We start from the raw sequence: 20,349 nt of genomic DNA, 5'->3' as shown, positions 1-20,349 counted from the left end.
TACCGAGATCCTCCTGGCTCTGCCTCCCGAGTGCTGGGATTAAAGGCGTGCGCCACCACCGCCTGGCTTTAAGTAATTTCTTAATGAAGTTCAAGAACCTTTAGTCTACCAGGTGCTGGTCCGTTCTGGTTGATTTTTACCATTCTGGGTTGTCAGGAAGTAGGAGTCTTTAGCAATGTACTGTGTGATTACAGCAGGGTTCAGGACGGGAAAGGGGGCTACCTTGGTATCTGCCTTGAAACCAAAGTATTCTATGGAATAACCCAGCAGCGGAGTGGGGCCGTCTTCAAAGGGAAAAGGAAAACGGTCGGCTTTCTGCTGTGGTTGGGCTGTAGACCCCCAATGGTCCTATGCTGGAAACGTAATCTTCAGCTTCACGTGTTCACAGGATTGAGAGGCAGGGAGGTAATGGGTCAGAGAAGAGCCCAGACATGGGATTCTCAGGATAGAAACAACAGGATTATGAAGTGAGGAAGGAGCCCTGGCTTCTAGCTGTACCAGTTCTGCTCATATGATGCCCCCATCACATTATGACACAGCATAAACCCCACAACGACCGATGCCATCCCTGATGTCCCCATCACATTATGACACAGCATAAAACCCACACGGATGCCATCCCTGATGCCCCCATCACATTATGACACAGCATAAAACCCACACGGATGCCATCCCTGATGTCCCCATCACATTAGGACACAGTATAAAACCCGCACGGATGATGCCATCCCTCAACCTCCAGAAGCATACACCAATACATCTCATTTCTTTTCTTTTTTCAGAGCTGAGGACCGAACCCAGGGCCTTGTGCTTGCTAGGCAAGTGCTCTACCACTGAGCTAAATCCCCAACCCCGCTTCTTTTCTTTCTTAAGACGGGGCCTCACATAACCCAGGATGGCCTTAAATCCTGATCCTCTTGCCTCTACTTCCCAAGAACTAGATTTGCAGGCCCAGGCCACTCTGCCTGCCATATTTCTTTTCTTTATAAATTACTTGACCTCAAATATTCTGTTACAGTCTCATAAAACAGACTAAAAACATTTCCCAAATTAAAACAGCTTTCTTTCTTTTTCTAATTAAGAATATGAAAATAACCTGGTTATCATAAAACTTAAGATGGAGCAAAATTGCCTATTAGACACCAATGAACAGAAATCTAAAAATGTAGTTTTCGAGTATGCAACAGGGCAGCCATCCCTCCCCTCCCCCGCTCCCAGGGCTTCCTGTGAGATAAGGTCTTTTGTTTGGCTCACTCAGGAATCCCCCGCTCAGGACACTAGACAGACAAAGGCCTCCCCCTGCTCTGTAACCATTTTTTGCTTGCTTGTTTGTTTGTTTTTAAAACCAGGAGAAAAAAAAAAAGAGTCTACATTTGCAAGGTCATTAACTGCGTCTCAGCGCTCCTCTTTTCACGAGCATACGGTTTTCTGTTCTTGAACCTGGAAAAGAACTCAACCACAGCGTAATGCTTAGTTTTTAAAAATAGCAGCTGAAAAAAAAAAAAAAAAGGCACAGGATGTGTGAGGCTAAAACCCACTGTTTAGGCGCTCTCTCTGTCTGTTAGGTTTCCGCAGCTCCCTCCTGCCCTAGGCCAGCTTTAAATGTTCCCCAACCAGCCGAGAGAAGTCCCCTAAGGTGAGCGGCAGCACCAGGAACAATCTGCTCCAACGTCGTGGGTACAGGGTTAATTGCAGGTTTGCAGCGCGTTTTCCACGGCTTGCTCTGCTCCTTATTTTGAGACTTTGAGTGCGCTGGGCTTGGCTTCTCCCCTCGGTTGTGTGAAAATACCACTTGATCATAGAGTGGAGCTTCTAAAATACTGAACTTACTCAGGAACTCTGTTAAAAAAAAAAATTCTGAAAATTTTATCTTCAGCCAGCCGAGTGCCTCTTTTTTTTTTTGTTTGTTTGTTTGTTTTGAGATGTGATCTGCCACACAACAGGATTTATTAATTTAACTTCCTGCCCGGCAAAGCTACTTGGCCTTAATGCCACATGTACATCCTTTCTCCTACTTCTTACCCCTTGTCCATCTCTCTGCCCAGAATCTTCCTTTGAATCAGCATCTTTGTACAACTGCGCGCAACCACCCACCGATCTGGGCTGGTGGGAATGGCTCAGCAAGTAAGAGCTTTTCCCAGCGAGCCTGACCTGAGTTCAATCCCCAGGACCACATGGTGGAAAGAGAGAATCAACTCCTATAAACTGTCCTCTGGCTCCACACCCATGTACGTGAGCGCACGTGCACGTGTACACACACACACACACACACACACACACACACACACACACACACACACACTTTTTTAAGGGGACTTCTCTCGTCCCTATTGTTACGCATCTGACTTTTATAAAACACACAAAAGGCAGAGGCAGAAGGATTGACACAAGCTCATGACCAGCCTCTTCAACGCAGCAAGTTCCAGGCCAGCCAGGACTACACAGGGAGGCCCATACAAAAACAAAACAAAACAAAACAAAACAAAACAAAACAAAACAAAACAAAACGCTCCTTGTCTGCAGTATGCACCTTTGTTTATTTTGCACCCTCCCCTGTTCTTCATGTAGCTAACTCTAGCACCACAGGAAGATGGTCACAGTCTTTTTGGGTAATGGCTACAACCCGTGCTAAAATTATACACATATCAAACTTATCAGCATTGGGATTCAGGACTTCCTGCGTGCTAGACAAGCACTCTATCCACTGAGTGACATCCCCAGCCAGGGCATCAAAATAGAGAACTTTTTTTTAAAAGGTACTAGGAAAACCTAGCAGTCACAGCAGCATGCTCCATCAACAGTTCGGCCCACAGTGGCCCTGAAAGGGTCACAGTGGCCCTGACAGTCATGCAGAGTCACTGTGGGGTACCGCCTCCCATTTTATATCGGATGTGGCTTTAACTGAGACTAAACCACATTGGGAAATTTCCTGAAGGTAAGTTGCTTCATGAACAACATTTTTTTTTTTTCTTCATTTATGGTGAGTAGAGGGTGGCTTCTATGCAATTTTATTATTTTTTTTCCAGGGACTGTCTTAACTGTGTTTGCTCCTTTAATCTTTTTTTTTTGTAAGATTTATTTTTACTTTTTAATCATGTTATGTATGTATGGCTATGTGTCAGAGGCATTGGATCTCCCTGGAGCTAGGATTACAGGTGGTTGTGAGACATCTGATGTGGGTGCTGGGAATTGAACTCAGGTCCTCTAGAGGAGCAGTAGATGCTAAATCACTGAGCCATCCCAGCCCTCTACTTATTTATTTTTTTTTTTTTTAAGATAGGCCTCATAAAATGAAGTCTAGGCTGGCCTAGAACTTGCTAGGTACACCACTCTACCCAGCTGCAATCTTCCTGTGACTTGAAAGAAAACAGTCCTGAACTGAGCCCTCAGAAGGGGGAAGACGGTGGTGCCGGCGCTGACTGGCTCTTCTTCTTTCGCTGTGTTCCTTGGTAAACTTTGTGACTGTCACTGTGTGACTCACACTGGACTCAGACTCACAGCAATCCTCCTGGTGTAGCTGCCTAAGGGGCAAGCTTTCAGGCCTGGGCTACCACGCCAGCTTCTGATTACCCTTTTCCTCTGTGTGGCCTCTCAGAGCAAAGGCAGCTGAACACGAGATTTCTGATTTAGGCCACGTGCTTTCTTTAAGATGAAATTAACAGGCTTTTTATGCAGCATGATCATTCAAGCCATGACTATCACAAGGAGAAACTTGTGTGTTTTGTACATTGAATAGGCATGAATTTCCTCTGACCTTCACAAAGTCCATCCTGACTGCGCGTTTATTTTATCTGCCTGAAACATCCTTTAAGGGTGTTTTTTTTTCTTTTTTTAACTTAAAGGAGTTTTCGTATCAACATTTTTATACTGGCTCCTTGGAACTTTAATAAATGAAACCTTCTCCCCCACCTCCTTTCTTAAAACAAGCCAGAGGGAAGCAAGATGAGCGATTACGTTGAAGCAGGTTCTTCGGCTGTTTGCTGAGTCACAGTGCAGGTGGTTTCTCACTTGGCTGTGAGTCTTCATCAGTATTCAATGATTCAAAGTACAAGAAAGCTCATCATTACAGATTCAAGGTAAAAATCCACGCAGGTTTCTCCGGTGGCGGGGACTCGTTTGCACTCTCTATATTCTTTCGCAGTTGGGAGAGACTGGGCGAGGCACATGCATATTTAGAAACGAAACAATGTCCCTGTGTCTGCGTGCACTATAGGAAGCAATCCATAAGACAGAGGGCAGGAAAATAGTCTGTTTATTTGTTTGTTTTTTTTTGTTTCTTGAGACTGACTCACACTGTAGTACAGGCTAGCCTGGAACCCATGGCAATCCTCCTGCCGAGGCCTCCTGAGTGCTGGGATGATAGGCTACAGGCCCACTACAGAACCACTGCCCTCAGGTCAAACATTGTTGTCTGAGGAGTGTCCTTTGTTCCCTGGCACGGATGCCACCGCACAGATCACTTCTTAGACTGCCATTCCACCTGGAGCCACTTCAGTGATAAATCTCCAGTTTGCCTTGCAGATGTCACTTCGTTAAAGAGAGAATATAGTCCACGTTCTCTCTCATATGCAGAACATAGAATTAAATCTGTTTGTATAAATATATATAAATATACCTATCTGCATATACATAGATGTGTGGTTTTATACACACACACACATACATACATACATACATACATACATACATGCATGGATATGAGAGTCATGAAGCTAGAAAAGGGATGATGATCAGAGGAGGAGGTATAAAGGGAGGGAGGAGCAGGGAAAGAAGGTGATGGAATTACTGGACACAGAGGCAGAGAATCAGCTCCTAGGTAAAAGGGGACCAGCAAGAGGGCACAGAAGGGCATCGGGGAAGGGGATGACTACGAACAAAGTAAATATGAAAAAGCCATTACGAAACCCATTACTTTGATAACTTAAAAAATTAGTTTAGGGCCAGCCAAAAGGCTCAGCAGGATCTTACTGCTAAGACCGGAGATCTGAGTTTTGATGGAAAGAGAGGACGAACTCCCCACAAGCTGCCCTCTGACTTCCCCGTATGTGCTATGGGGCACACATGCCCATGTGTACACACACACACACACACACACACACACACACACACACACACACAGAGAGAGAGAGAGAGAGAGAGAGAGAGAGAGAGGGAAAAAATGTAGTGAAAACGCTTAATTTAGTTTTTAAAATGTTTAAAAATAGGCTGTGGGGCTGGAATGTATTTTGGCAGAGTGAGTACTTGCCTCACGTGCACAAAGCCCTAAACAGCACCTCATAAAACTGGATATGGTGCTGCATGCCAGTAATCCTAACACTTGGGAGATGGAGCCTGGAGGATTAGAAATTTAAAGCCACATTCAGCTATCTGAGGTACTATCTAATAGAATAATTTTAATAGGAAAGAAAAACATGCAAGAAACATCAAAAGGCAAGGGACCCTGCAATTACTGAAGGCAAAGATATTAAAACACGAGCAGAACATTTTAAAGTTTACTAGTAAAAAAAAAATGACAGCTAACCTGAAAGAGGGCACAGAGCAGACGGATGTAATCCAAGATGGTGCTGGCTAGTTTTGTGTCACCGTGACACAGACTGAAGTCATTTTGAAAGAGGAACCTCAATGGAAAGAATGAGCCCACCAGACCGCCCTGTGGGCAAGCCTGGGGTACACTTTCTTGATTGACAATTTCGATGAGGGACTCAGCTCACCATGAGCACTGCGGCCACTGGGCAGGTGGGCCTGGGTGCCGTAAGAAAGCAGGCTAAGCAAGCCATGAGGAGCAAGCTAACAGACAGCATTCTTTCATGGTTTCTGCTTCAGTTCCTGCCTTGAGCCCTTGCCCTGACTCTCCTCAGTGACAGACTGGGAACGGTAAGATGAAATAAATCTTTTCCTCCCCAAGTTGCTTTTAATCGTCATGTTTATCACAGCAAACTGAGAACTAGGATGGAAATTGGTGTCAGAGAGTATGCTGTGCTGTGACAGACCTGACCAGGATGGTTTCGGGGGAGGACTGTGGAAGCTGAGGAGGAAAAATTTGGAAATGTTGCCAAAGAAGAGCTTAAAACTTAATGAATCAAATGTCACGCGGGAAAGCATGATCAACAGAATCCACCTAATTGAAAGAAAGAGGGGCAGAGGTGGAGGGCACGGGAGATGAAGTGCCACATTCAAACATCAATAAAAGGAAAAACAGACAGACAGACAGACAGACAAAACAAATGAGTATGGCCATGACATCATGTAACTCTGGATACAACAGGAGACGAAACTCAAGAATGCATGCAATTAAGGAAGGAGCAGATATGAAAACTAAAAGCAGGGAACCTAGTCAGTAAAATTATAGCAAAAAAAAAAAAAAAACAACAAACAAACAAAACAATTTCAAGTGCAGAAGAAGAAACAAACAAACACCAGAAGCATTGAGAACCCCAGATCCGCCTGGCCAGAGGACCCCCAGGACACACTGTAGTCAAGTAGTCAGAATGCAAAGCAGAGAAATGGGCCCCCGAGACGGCTCACAGGGGAAGCAGAACTGCTCGTCTGACAACCCGAGTTCCACCCCAGAAACCACATAAAGGTGGAGGAGACAACCCACTCCACAACACTGTCTTCCAACCTCTACACACATCCTGTGGCACGGATGCCCTCCCTCCCCACAAGGTAACTAAATGAAGATAAATTTCTAAAAACAAAACAAAACAGCAAAAAAAAAAAAAAAAATCTATTGAAAGTTGTAAAGGAAAAACCTACAGGAAAGGAAAGTGAACTCACCTACAAAGGACACACATCAGAATAAATATCAGGTCTCTCATCTGAAATGCTAAGATCCAGGAAAGCATGGCATGATATATTCAAAGCCCTGAAAGGGAACAACTGCCTACCAAAATCCCTATATTCCCAGAACATTATCTTTTTTAAAAAGATGAGGAAATGAGGTTATTTATTTTTATTTTTAAGTGGTGTGTGGGTATATGCACGGGCAAGACAAAGCACACACATGGAAGTCAGAGGACTTGTTGTCCAGTGTTGTTCTCTCCCTTCACAATGGATTCTGAGCATCAGACTCAGGTCAGCCAGGGGCTAGCGAGATGACTCCCTGGGGAACAGGTAGGTACCTGTGACCAAGTCTGACAACCTAAGTTTAATCCCCAGGACATATGTGGTGGATGAGAGGACTGACTCCGGCAACCTGTTTCTGATCTCCAAATGTGTGCCATGACACCTTTCCTGGAACTCACTCTGTAGATCAGGCTGGCCTCGAACTCACAGAGATCCACCTGCCCCTGCCTCCTGAGTGCTGGAATTAAAGGCATGTGCCACCACTGCCCAGCATGAATGGTTTTAAAAGAGAACAATCCAAACTCAAAAGCAGTATACAACAATAAATAACAAACATATATAAAGGCCAAAAATTTAATGAAATTGAGACTGAAGGGATAATATATAGAACAACTTATCAAATGAAGGAGTTAGTTTTAGAAAAATGAAAGAGCTTGGTAAGCTCCTAGGCAAGCCAGGAGAGAGAACACTCAAGCCAATGAGAGTAGATTTGAAAAGAGGAGCTTGCCAAAGATGCCAGTGAAATCCAGAGAACCATTAAGGAATACTTTGAAAACTGACACTCCTCAAATCTGGAAAATCTAGAAGGGAATAAATGCCAAACACAGATGTGGTATCTTGAATAAGAATGGCCCTCATAGGCTCATATATTTGAATGCTGGGTCATCAGAGAGTGGCACTACTTGAGAGGGATTAAGAGGCGTGGCCTTGTTGGAAAAAGTGTGTCACTGGGTGTGGCCTGTTCTCTCTCTTCCTGTTGCCTGCAAGATCCAGATGTAGAACTCTCAGTTGTGTCTTCAGCACTGTGTCTGCCTGAGTGCCACCTTGCTTCCTCCCATGATGACAATGGACTAAACCTCTGAAACTGTAAGCGAGCCTCCATTAAATACTTCCTTTTTTATAAGAGTCGCAGAGGTCATGGTATCTCTTTGCAGCAATAGAACACTGACTAAGACAACAGATAACCAAAACAAAATCAAGAAGATATAAACAGTTTAAACATATCCACCACAATCAACAGGATTGAAGCAGTACTTAAAAAAAAAATAGTCTCTGAGCAAAGAAAGGCCCTGGAGTCCCTGCTGAATTGCACCAAGTCTTTAAAAAATAACTAAGCCAAACAGCCCTTTAACTGTTCCATAAAACAATAAGAGAAGAATACCACCAAACTCTTTCTTTGAAGTTAGTCTTACCTTCATACTAAAACTTAATAATGACAAAACAAAACAAGAAAACTATACACCAGGTTCCATGAGAACAGAGATGCATGGACAAGTTCTCAATAAACTTCTTACAAGCTGAATTCGAGAATGCAGATAGAACCCATGCAAAGCTGGGTACAGCAGTGCATGCCGACGATCTCAGTGTTCCTAAGGGAAGGTAGAAGGCGGAGACAGGAGAACCCTGGAAGCTCAGGGGCCAGCTAGCCTGTTGTAAGCAGGACAGCTGCAAACAACACATAGACCCTGCCTCAAACAAGGTGGAAAGCAAGAACTCCACATGCAAATGCACACATGCATGCATGCACACACGCATGCACGCACACAAAGAAAGTACCTAAGAATAAACTTAACTAGAAGCTGAAAGACCTCTACAATATAAACTCTATGACACTAAAGAAAGTAATGGAAGAAGACCCTGGAAGTGGAAAGACTTCCCATGCTCATGGATAGGCAGAACTAATACTGTGAGGATGGCTGCATTACTGAAAGCCATCTACAGAGTCAGCAAATGCCCAGCAAAACCCTAAAGTTCATATGCAAGCACAAAAGGTCATAAGTAGTTCAAGCAAGCCTGAGCAGAAAGAACAATGCTGGTGGCGTTACAATACTTCATTTCATCACACATAACAGAGCAGCAGTAATAAAAGCAGCATGCTGCTGTCACAAGAATCAACATGCAGACTAATGGAATACAACAGAGGTCCCAGACACAGACCTATAATTTTAGCCATCTCATTTTTCACAAAAGCTGTGAAGTATACACTGATGAAAAGGCCACCTCTATAACAAATGGTCCTGGGAGAACTGGATTTCTGTATATACAATAAAGCTTGATCTTCATCGTTAGCCCTGCACAAAAATAGCCACCACAATACAGATCAAAGGCTTTAATATATAAAGCTTTGAATCTGCCACAGGAAAATAACAGATAAAACACATTAAATATAGACAAGGACTTTCAGAAAGAACTCCAATAGCACAGGAAATGATTCTAAGAACTGGCATCTAGTCATCTAGTGGCTGGGAATATGAGAGACAGTTTAGACCCAGACATCTATGCTGATCTAGGAAATGGTCCCAGAGTTAAATAGAAACAGCCTCCAGAGTGTCCGTGCATAGCTTATATCACCACCCAGTAGCTATAAAAACTAAGAATGGAATAAAGCTCTTACTGTTGTTTCTTTTCAATTGAAAATAGATTTCTTTTATCCAGTCTATTCTGATTACAGTTTCCCCTCCCTCAACTCCTCCCAGATCCTCCCCACTTCTCTTCCTATTTTTAATCCCAAGAATTACACTGCTTTATGTGTGTGTTTCTTACCTGTATCATTAAGTTTTCTATTGCTGTGATAAAATACCATGAGCAAGGTGATTTTTTTTTTGGGGGGGGAGGGTGTTTCAAGATAAGGTTTCTCTATATAGTTTTGGTGCCTGTCCTGGATCTCGCTCTGTAGACCAGGCTGGCCTCAAACTCACAGAGATCCACCTAGCTCTGCCTCCCAAGTGCTGGGATTAAAGGTGCGTGCCGCCGCCGCCGCCGCCGCTGCCACCGCCGCCGCCACCGCCACCACCACCCAGCGAACAAGGTGATTAATAGAAGAAAGCATTTATTTGGGCTTATAGCTCCCAAACGTTCGAGTCCGTGATGGCAGGGTGAAGAAGGCACAGCTGCAGGGCCAGGAAGCCGAGGGCTCACATCTTCAACCACCCGCATAGGAAAAGAGGGAACCAGAAATGGTTCTTGAAATTCTTTAAATCTAAATTCCCCAGTTGCAGACTTCCTCCAGCAAGGGCCACACCTCCTAAACCTCCCCAAATGGTGGGATCAAGTATACAAATGCCCTGGATTGTTGGGGGCATCTCATCTGAACCGCCACATTAACCAGTAACTATGACTAGATGCAACAAGTCGTGTGGGTCCCGTGCCGGAAAGATCTCTTACTTTCTGCCCATGTACACCTGCCACTGTCTACAGCTCTGCAGGAAACCAAAGTAGTTCAGTTATTCCTTTGAGTTTTGAAAATGTTTGTTGACTGATAATGTCAAAGTAATTTTCCTGTGATTGAAAAAGAGAAGAAGGAAGGAAGGAAGGGAGGAGGAAGGAAGGAAGGAAGGAAGGAAGGAAGGAAGGAAGGAAGGAAGAAGGGAGGAGGAAGGAAGGAAGGAAGGAAGGAAGGAAGGAAGGAAGGAAGGGAGAAAGGAAGAAAGAAAGGAAGGAAGAAAGGAAGAAAGGAAGGAAGGAAGGAAGGAAGGAAGAAAGGAAGGAAGGAAGGAAGGAAGGAAGGAAGGAAGAAAGAAAGAAAGAAAGAAAGAAAGAAAGAAAGAAAGAAAGAAAGAAAGAAGAAAGCCCCTAAAAATGCATGACCTTTGTATTTCCTTACAGCATGACATGTTTTGGACTAGGCAGCAAAAGACGTATGAGAGGCCCGAGTTGTTTTCCAGCATTTTGATTCTATTAGCTGGAACACTGTTTGAACACAAAACAAAGTCCTCTGGCTATTAAGTCTGAGAACACAAGACTTCAAGTTCACAGTTTCCAGAAATTTCTGCTTCCCAAGCCAGCCATTATTTTTTCTGTTGTTGTTATTTTTAAACTTCTGCTTAGAACATTTTTCTATTTTGATTTAGATTTAAATTACATATGTGCTTTGTGTGCCACATTCATTGGAATACACAAAATATGAGAGACACACAAAGTACATATAAATATAGAGAGCTGTATGTAGCCCATCACACCGTGGTTACACTATGCTAAGTCACTCTCAAAATGGCTCTAGACATTAATTTTAAGTTATTTAGCAGTTAGATCATTGAAAACATTGCCAGGAAGCAACCTCTATCACTTAGAGTCTTCTTATAAAAGTGCCACCTGGGAAGTGGGAGAGCCTTTAAGAGAAGGGGGCTAGTGGGAAGGTGTAGGTCACAGGGGATAAGCCCTTGACGGAATTATGGGAACTCGATTTCATCCTATCACTCTTAGCTTCCCAGGAGTTTTCTCGACCACATGCTCCTGCTGTGATATGCTGCCTGGACCCAGGCCCAGAAGCAACAGAGCCAACTGTGGACTGAAATGTCCAATATCATCTTTTCTTTTCTCCGAGCTGGTTATCTCAGGTATTTTGTTGCAGTATATTGGAAACCTAACACAACATGCAGCCCAATGGTTCCTGCTAGCCTTGTTTCCTGTAAGTACTCGGCAGACACCTTCCGCCTGCTCAGGCTACCCACCTCTTCCTGGCTCAGTCCTTTCTCCTGATCCTGGTGTTATGCTTCATTCAACTCAGGCTGTTGTTTTCATCTTCCTTTGCCCTTATCCAAACCCTTTTCCAGAATTTCAACTAAACTCTTTTTGAAGAAACCTTACCAAGGCTATGGTCATGTATTCTAGAGTTTGATGTCATACTACTAACAGCTGGTTTGTACAGGGTCTTGGTCAGGGTGTCTATCGATGTGAAGAGACACCATGATCACAGCAATCCTTATAATGGAAAATATTTAACTGGGGCTGGCTTACAGTTCAGAGGTTTAGTCCTCTGTCATCATGGTGGGAAGCATGGTGACATACAGGCACACATCTTGACCTGCAGGCAGCAGAAGACGACTGTGTGCCATACTAGGCCCAGCTTGAACATATATGTAAGACCTCAAAGCCTGCCTCTACAGTGACAAACTTCCTCCAGAAAAGCCACATCTACTCCAACAAGGCTACCCTTCCTAACAGTGCCACTCTCTATGGGCCAAGCATTCAAACACATGAGTCTATGGGGGCCATTCCTATTCAAACCACCACATATAATCAGTCCTCCACATCCTGCTGCGGTCCAGCCGCAGCCTGGGTTCGGGTCCTGAGGCGGGGAAGAGGCATCGGAATTCCGAGAAAAACATTCACATTCATACGTCTTTAAATATTCTGCAGCAGGAGACACTTGAAAGGGCCCTACTTGGCGAAGAATCTCAGATCCATCACTAGCATCATGTTGCCTCTGGGTCCGAGATCAGCCAACCAGTTTGCACGTAATCCATGTTGGCCGCTGGGTTTGGAGTGTTACGGCATCTGGGTCACGGCTAGCGCTATAGTACCTCGTAGTACAGTGTCTCTCTCAAAGCTTCCACTACCGGGTCATCTCCAACACTAGAGTCCCTTGGGGGCAGCTGGGACACTTGCTATTAGCAGAGCCTGGGTCCCATGCTAGGTGGGCAAGCCAAACTCACGTTTGAGTCAGCCGAAGGGTAGTTAGACTGACCTATTTGGGGGCGTCCCGGCCTCTGGCCCTGGAGGGCTCCAGTCTGTCTCTCAAACCCACTAAGGTAGCACAGGCCTCGATCTCCCAGTCGCTCTGAGCCGCACAGCAGGCTAACCAGCCCGGGCTTTCTGGGTTGCTGATCTCTGTTACCAGACCGTCACTATGGGCAACTGTCCTGCCTTAGTTTCCCCGAGTGTGCGCTGAGGTTTTTATGATTTAGTTCTTATTAAATTTCTATACTACGAAATATGCCAGTTCCTGTGCCCTAAGTTTTATACTTATACGTAAATACCTTCTTTTCTGAGACCAACATACCCAGACTCACAGCTAGAGAAATGAATAAGTAAAAATGTTCCGAGTGCTGGGATTAGAGAAGGATAAGAGGATGGCCGTTTTGAATTTCCAATTTAGCGTCTGGGACCTGGTATAGCACCACAGACATGGTCAGCAAGGCTTCCTTTGTTTTCCATACTAACAAACAAGTTTTCCCCATCCTCCAACGATAATCTGCGGCAAAAACAAATTTGTCAGATCTGTTTTCTGCCAGCTTTTACATCAAAACATCTTAAAACCAAAACAACACTTACCATTTTGTTTGCTTGGCCAAATATCGAGTCAGGTACATCCTGTCTTCACAAAACTGAAAGGTGATTGATACAGGCACACATTTCTAAAACAACAATCTTATTCAAAACGTATTTACAGAAATGGGAGTGATCTGCCCCCCATCCTGTCAGCACTGAATTAGAACAGCTTCTGGGGTCCAAAGTGACAGCAGGCATCCCTAGACAAGAAACCTGAGAAGCATCTTAGGGGATGAATTTTAGGGGAAAATATTTGAGAAAAAAATGGGGTTTCCAGGAATGATCGCATCTGTCCCATTCGTGATTGACAAAATGACACTAATACCACCAAGAGAATCGTCAATATTATGAGAGACAGGAGAGCATGCAGGCCCAGTGGTCCCAGCAGTATTCTGCACTGTCCCAAAGTCCTCTGGTCCTTGCCCAGTGAGACTGTCCCCATGGGCTTTTGCCTCATCTGGAGACAAGCACTCACATACTGGACCAAAACTAGACGGCACAGCTCCCAACAATATCCCTATCTGTAAAGTCAATCAATGGCATGTTGAAAGTATGTATTTCTTTAATGCTGCATCTCTACTGATCCTGTACATGCCTTTTCTTCTTGTGCTAGTCATTAACAAGATGGCACCATCCATATTTATAGTCCACTGACATCCATGGACATGAAAAGGTTATATGTAAATACCGTATCAGTGTATCTATAGGATTTGAACATCTAAGGACTTATATATCCAGCAGGAGGTTGGGTCCAAAATCACTCTACTGTGCATACAAAGATAACCAACCAGTGAAAATATGAAGTATGCTGATGTTTAAAAAAGACACAGGAAGCCCTGGGTCTCTTGGACCACCACCTTTTTTTGTGATATTCCACTTTTCTGACTTTGTTGCTATTGTTGTTTTTTGAGACAGAGTCTCCTAAGGCTTCAAACTTGCTTGGTAGCAGAGGCTGGCTTTCAACTCCTGATCTTCCTGCCTCTACATCCCAAGGGCTGGGAACCATGCATGACCATACCTGGTCTTATCTCCTTATTCTTTTGGTTTTATTTATTTGTTTTGTCTTTTTTTTTTTTTAAATCTCCACTTTGTTTTTCTCCTTTTCTTCTCATGGCAAAGAAATATATTCTAAACATGGACATGAGATGATAACTAAAGTACTCAACATGGAAGAGATCTAGTCTTTTCAAAATTAAACAAAACACAATAAAAAAAAAACACTCCCAAATTCCATAACCATTTGAATTCAAAGCAATCTTCATTTATTATTTGGACAATTCTATAAAAGGTTTGGGATTATTTTAGTTTTTTCTTTCCCTGTTGCTATGGTAAAATACTCTGACCAAGACAACTCATGGGAGAAGGGTTTACTTTGGCTCACAGTTCCAGGTGGCAGTCCATTGTGTTGGGGCAGCCACAGTGTCTGGAGCTGGAGGCAGCTGTGCTGCAGCTGGAGTCAAGAGGAGGGAGGAGACAGGGATCTGTGCTTGGTATGTAAAATGAATAGAAAATTTCTTTTCTTTCTCTCCCCCCTCCCCCAGACAGGGTTTCTCTGTGTAGTTTTGGTGCCTTTCTTGGATCTTGCTCTGTAGACCAGGCTGGTCTCAAACTCACAGAGATCGCCTGCCTCTGCCTCCTGAGTGCTGGTGTTGAAGGTGTGTGCCACCACCGCCTGGCAGAAAATTCCTTAATAATAAAAAGAAAAAAAGGAAAGAAAATGAGTGCTCAGGTGGCTTCCTCCATTTTATACAGTCTAGCATCCCCTGCCCAGGAATGGTATGACCCACAGTTAAGGTGAGTCTTCCCACATCCATTAAAGTAATTAGAATTATCTCCCACATGCATGCCAAGAGGCCCATCTTCCAGGTAAGTCTAAATTCTGGCATGTCAACAACACCAACCATCACATAGCTATATTGCAGGCCAAGATTCTGAAGGAAGCCCTTAGAAGCTGCTTAAGCTTTAAAAAAGTGGTTCTTCACTTGGGCCCATAAGATAACTAAAGACATCCCAGTTGGTAGACTGCCTGCCTAGTGCATTAGTCAGGTTCTCTATAGTAACAGAACTAACATAGAGACTGAATCTCTATATATATAAAAATAGAATTTATTAGAACCATTTATAGGCTATGGTCCAGCTAAATCAACAATGGCCGATTAAGAACAGAAGGTCCAAGAATTCATTCATTGTTCCATCTATGAGACTGGATGTTTCAGCTGGTCTTCAGTGTAACCTGGAATTCTGAAGAAGTATGCTCTAATGTCAGTGAAGGAATAGATTTTCTAGTGAGGCAAGAGCAAGCAGGCAAAGAGCAAACATTTCATTCTTCCATGTCCTTATATAGGCTTCCAGAAGAAGGTGCAGCCCAGATTAGAAGTGGGTCTTCCTACCTCAAAAGGTCGGGTGATTCAAATGTTTTAATTAAAAAAAAAAAAAAAAAAACTCTCACAGGTGTGCCCAGTCACTTTTAGGTTTTAGTTAATTTCACATGTAGTCAAGTTGACCACCAAAAATAGTCATCACACCTAGCATACACTCAAGCCTGGATTTGAGCCCCATCACTGCATACAGCTGGTACAGTGGTGCACACCTACAATCCCAGAGATAGAGGAAAGAAGAACAGGAAGTTCAAATTCATCCTTGGCTAAATAGCAAGTTTAAAGCTAGTCTGCGCTACATTAGACCATAAAGAAGGGAAAAGGGGAGGGTGAAAATGAAAGCCCGCCATTCCTGACGTCGGTTTGGTGTCTGTTGTTTCTTTTACTTTGGTTCACATTCCTACTTAACTCTGCCTACCTAACCTAGCTCAGCCTCTTTTAAAATTTAAGATACAGAGATAAGTCACTCTCCTAAGCCTACCTTCATTTCCAGGAAGAGCGATACCTTACAGACCCTGGCCTTACAGACAGACATGGCCCCCAAAGATGAGAGCAATTACCCACGAGGGAGAGGCTGCACACTAAAGTAGAATTAAGGGTCTCCCAAGCACCACCTTCTTTCCTCTCAAGCACTCCTCTGGACCATCTTGCAGAGCTGGAGCTGAGGCAATAACGCATATGACCACAGCTTGGTCAGCCCTGCTTAGTTATGTGCACCTCATATTCCCTGGACCTAATTCCTCCTCTATTTAAACCTACAGTTCATGTCAGTACCCTAAAGAATAGGTGGAGATCACTTGACATCTTTATCTGTTCTTCTCTGCAAGGAGGTCACACTGATAAGCTTTCTTCTTTCTGCTTGTTATGATTCCTCACTGATCTCTTCAGTTGGTTTATTGGGACAGGCTAGCCTTGCCTTTGGGGGCTTCCAAAACCTTATCTTTTGGGGGGGGGTTGTTTTTGTTTTTTGAGACAGGGTTTCTCTGTGTAGCCCTGGCTGTCCTGGAACTCACAGAGATCTGCTTGCTTCTGCCTGCTGAGTGCTGGGATTAAAGGCGAGGGAGTGCCACCACCCCTGGTTAAAACTCTCTCTTTTGCTGCCCAAATTCCAGTAACAATCTTAAGGAGGAAAATCATTTAGTTTATTGTAGAAAATAATGGGTTTTTTTACTCATTCAATTTTTTAAGAGTGTGTGTGTGTGTGTGTGTGTGTGTGTGTTGGGGGGGAGTATTTACACATGAGTACAGGTGCCAGAAGAGGGTGTCAGATTCTGTGGAGCTGGAGTTACAGGTGGTTGGGAGCCACCTGATGTGAGTGCTGGGAACTGAACTCAGGTCCTCTGCAAGAGCGACAAGTGCCCTTAACTGTTGAGCCATCCCTTCACCCCCCACAATGAAGTATTTTTAAGTTTAAATAACAGCTATAAGCTGTGTATGATGCTACCATGAGGTGAAGGCAGGTGAATCAGGAAGGAGTTCGAGGCCAGGCTGCGCTACATAGTAAGACTGTCACAAAAAAGAAGACCAAAGGTATATGCCAGGCATGATGGCGCATGTCTTTAATCCTAGCACTCAAGAGGCAGAAGCAGGTAAATGTCTGTGAGTTTGAGGCCAGGCTGGTCTACATAGAGAGTTCCAGGACAGCCAGCTGCATAGAGAGACCCTCTCTTAAAAGAAAAACAAAAAATAAAACAAAACCAAAACAAAGAAACAGACAAAACCAAGATATACTAAGTGAGCATAGTGGTTCATGCCTGTAATTCCAATACTTGGAGGCTGAGGCAGGAAAACTACTGTTGGTTTGAGGTCAGCCCGGGCTGTAGATGGAGCTTCAGGATGGCCAAAAGTGCAAAGTGGGACCCTGTTTCAAAAGACTAAACAACAATAAACACAAAACAACCAAACAATGACAACAAAAACTGCTATCACAGAAATTTTAAAAAGCATTCAAGGAGTAGATAATAGAACTTTAGGAGGTAAGAAATTTATAAGCAGAAAAGGACAGCCAGTGTTGCAGAGACAAGAGCAGTGTTGGCGTCTCTGTAGAGGCAATTTGAAGAGTTCTTGTAACCTAGAAGAGGCACTTCCTTTTGAAAGCTGAGACAAAGCCATAAGCTGCCTAGCTAAAGCCACACTTGGGCCAGGAGGGCAGGTGCCAAGAACACATTTCAAAAGGGCATATTCAGTGATGTTGTTTCACCAAGGGTACTATGTTTGCAAAAGATGCTCTCTAATCGTCCTGCTCAACTTCAAAGCTGCTCAGAGGAGGGAGGTGCTGTCTTGAGAAAGAACAGAGGGAAAGGGAATGGAAAGAACTTCTAAAAGCAACAGCGAAAACGAAACAGCCCAAGCTTATTGCACAAATCTAAGTGAATTACGATTCTAGAATTTAGTTGCCCCACATTAGCCTCCCTCCCAGTTAACCAGAAAAAGCGAGTGGGGATCCCGGTGAAATGTGAAGTGAGTATCACTTTAAAAGCAGATTCACATGAAAAAGGAAACCAAAGTCCTTCTGAGACTGGCCCTTTCCACGGGGTAGTTAATGGCAACTTCGGTGGATGTTTTCAGCTTTCTGTTGAGTCATTTACTTCCCCCCCCCTCCACCCCTTAGTTTACAGGGTCAACAAGCCAACTTTCTTCATCACGGGACTGGGTTTGCTATGGTTGGTCTCAAGCCAGCTTCTTTATTATCTGTGTTGTTATGCACCACACAGCTCTGTAGACACACCAGATCAAACCAGAGAAGCAAAACCCAGAGATTATTCCCAGACTGTCGGCCAACTGATTTTTACCCTGTTGCTCACTGCGACCACACAAAATAATAAGGCCTTTTATTCACAAGCCCTTTAAAATAAAAGTCCCGGGCAGAGGAGCTTTTCTGGTTCTGTCAACCACACTGACTCTTCCTTTGCCTCAGTTTCCTAAGCAATGTAATAAATGGTCTTGTTCAGAAAGAACTTTCTTTCTTCTCTAAGTCTATCTACTGTCGAATGCTTTGGAGACTTTTCTATGGCTTCATCCTAACATAGAAAGAACTAGGAATGTGTGTTAGTTTCATTTCTGTTGATAAATACTCTGACCAAAAGCAACTTAGGGGAGGTAGGGTTTACTTGGTTTACAATTCCAGGTGACCATTCATCAGGTCAAGGCAGAAGTTCAAAGCTTCTAGTCACATGACATTCACAGTCAAGAGCAGAGAGAAAGAAATGCATGCGTGTGTCCGGCTTGTTTCTGCTCAGCTAGCCTTCTTCAATTCCTGTACATTTCAGAAAACTGCCTAGGGAATGGTGCCACCCACAATAGGCTGGGTCCTTTTGAATCAATTAGTAAGACAATCCCCTACAGTCAAACCTGATCTAGATAATTCCCAGGTGATTCTAGGTTGAGTCAAGTTGTTGATCAAAACTAACCAGAACAGGTTTTAGTAAAAATTTAGAGGGGCAGTGAGATGGCTCAGGGGGTAGAGACACTTGCTGTGACAAGCCTGATGTTCAATCCTAGATCCTACGAGGTAGAAGGAGAGAACTAATTCCTGCAAGTTATCCTCTGACCCCCACGGGTATGCTGTGGCTTATGGATGCCCATCTTCCTATCCGCATACAAATAGTATTTCTTTTTTTAAAAAAATTGTTATATGAAGACCTTGTTTTAGAGTAAGCTCCTGTAAAAGGTACTGAATATCAAAATGGAGCCAATTTACAGGGGAAGTTCCATGTCACCATGGAAATTATTTGACCTTGAGGAATTAGGATTCAAGATAACAACAGCCCAAATTTCTCCAAAGGGCCTCTCCCAACAGGCATGCTAGTGAACTTTTTTTCCCTTTTTCCTGTGTTTCTTTACACAAAAGGGAAAGAAACCCTTTAAAAGACAGAGATTACTCTTATAAGGCAAGATCACACAGCCTAAAGAGATCAGGCCTAGCCACCTTGAGTTAAGACACTCTCATACCTAGCAGGAGCCCCCTACTGTGGTCCTAACAGGTACCTGAGTCCTCCATGCTCTTTGTCAAATGATGCAAAACTTCTCAGCACCCCCCCCCCCCCAAAAAAAAACGTAGAAGAGTCTGTTATTTCCTTTGTTCTTGGGATTTGCTCTGGGGTGTCTGACAGGCCTCCTCGGCACCCCCCTGTCTGCTTCCCTCTCATGGAAGCTCCCCCTTCTCATTCCGTTTTTTCACTCTCATTGAGGAAGTACCTCTCCAAATTTGAAAGGGAAGTCTCCTCCTTGTGAGGCCCTATTTTTTAATAGACTGTACTATTTGATGTCTAATAAAACTCACTTCTGGAGGGAATTGTGTCCTCTCTCGGGACTGACTAACTCAGGTATAGTCTCTATTATTAGTAGTAGTGTTTATTTGACCCCATGTGACCTAGTATTAACCAGTGAGCTCTGATTCTGTTGTTCCGCTTCCTTGTCTCCACCTTGAATGTGACTTTGAAATGACATTCTGATTCTTGCTTCTTGAATGCTTTCTTCAGATTTTTTTTTTCTATTTATAAAACCAACCACCCCCTCACCTCCTCTTTCATAGAATGGAGTTCTACTCAATTCTAGAACTAAACGTAAAGATATGGGGCTGGAGAGACGGCTCAGTGGTTAAAAGCACTTGTTTCTCTTCCAGAAGACCTGTGTTTGGTTCCCAGCACCCACGTGGTGGCTCACAACCATTTGTAACTCCAGTTCCAGAGGATCTGACTCACTTTTCTGACTTCCTCGGGCACAAGCACACAAGTGGTACACATAAATACATGCAGGCAAAACATTCATATGCACAAAATAAATAATCTTTAAAAATAAAAAGAATTAGAGATTAAGATATTTCAAGTAACTTGTAATTTTGTCCTATAGGTTT

This window comes from Peromyscus maniculatus, chromosome 9 (genome assembly GCF_049852395.1).
Source record: "Peromyscus maniculatus bairdii isolate BWxNUB_F1_BW_parent chromosome 9, HU_Pman_BW_mat_3.1, whole genome shotgun sequence".
Taxonomy (NCBI): domain Eukaryota; kingdom Metazoa; phylum Chordata; class Mammalia; order Rodentia; family Cricetidae; genus Peromyscus; species Peromyscus maniculatus.
The sequence above is the reverse complement of the archived record's forward strand: the minus strand, read 5'-3'. Positions refer to the sequence as shown.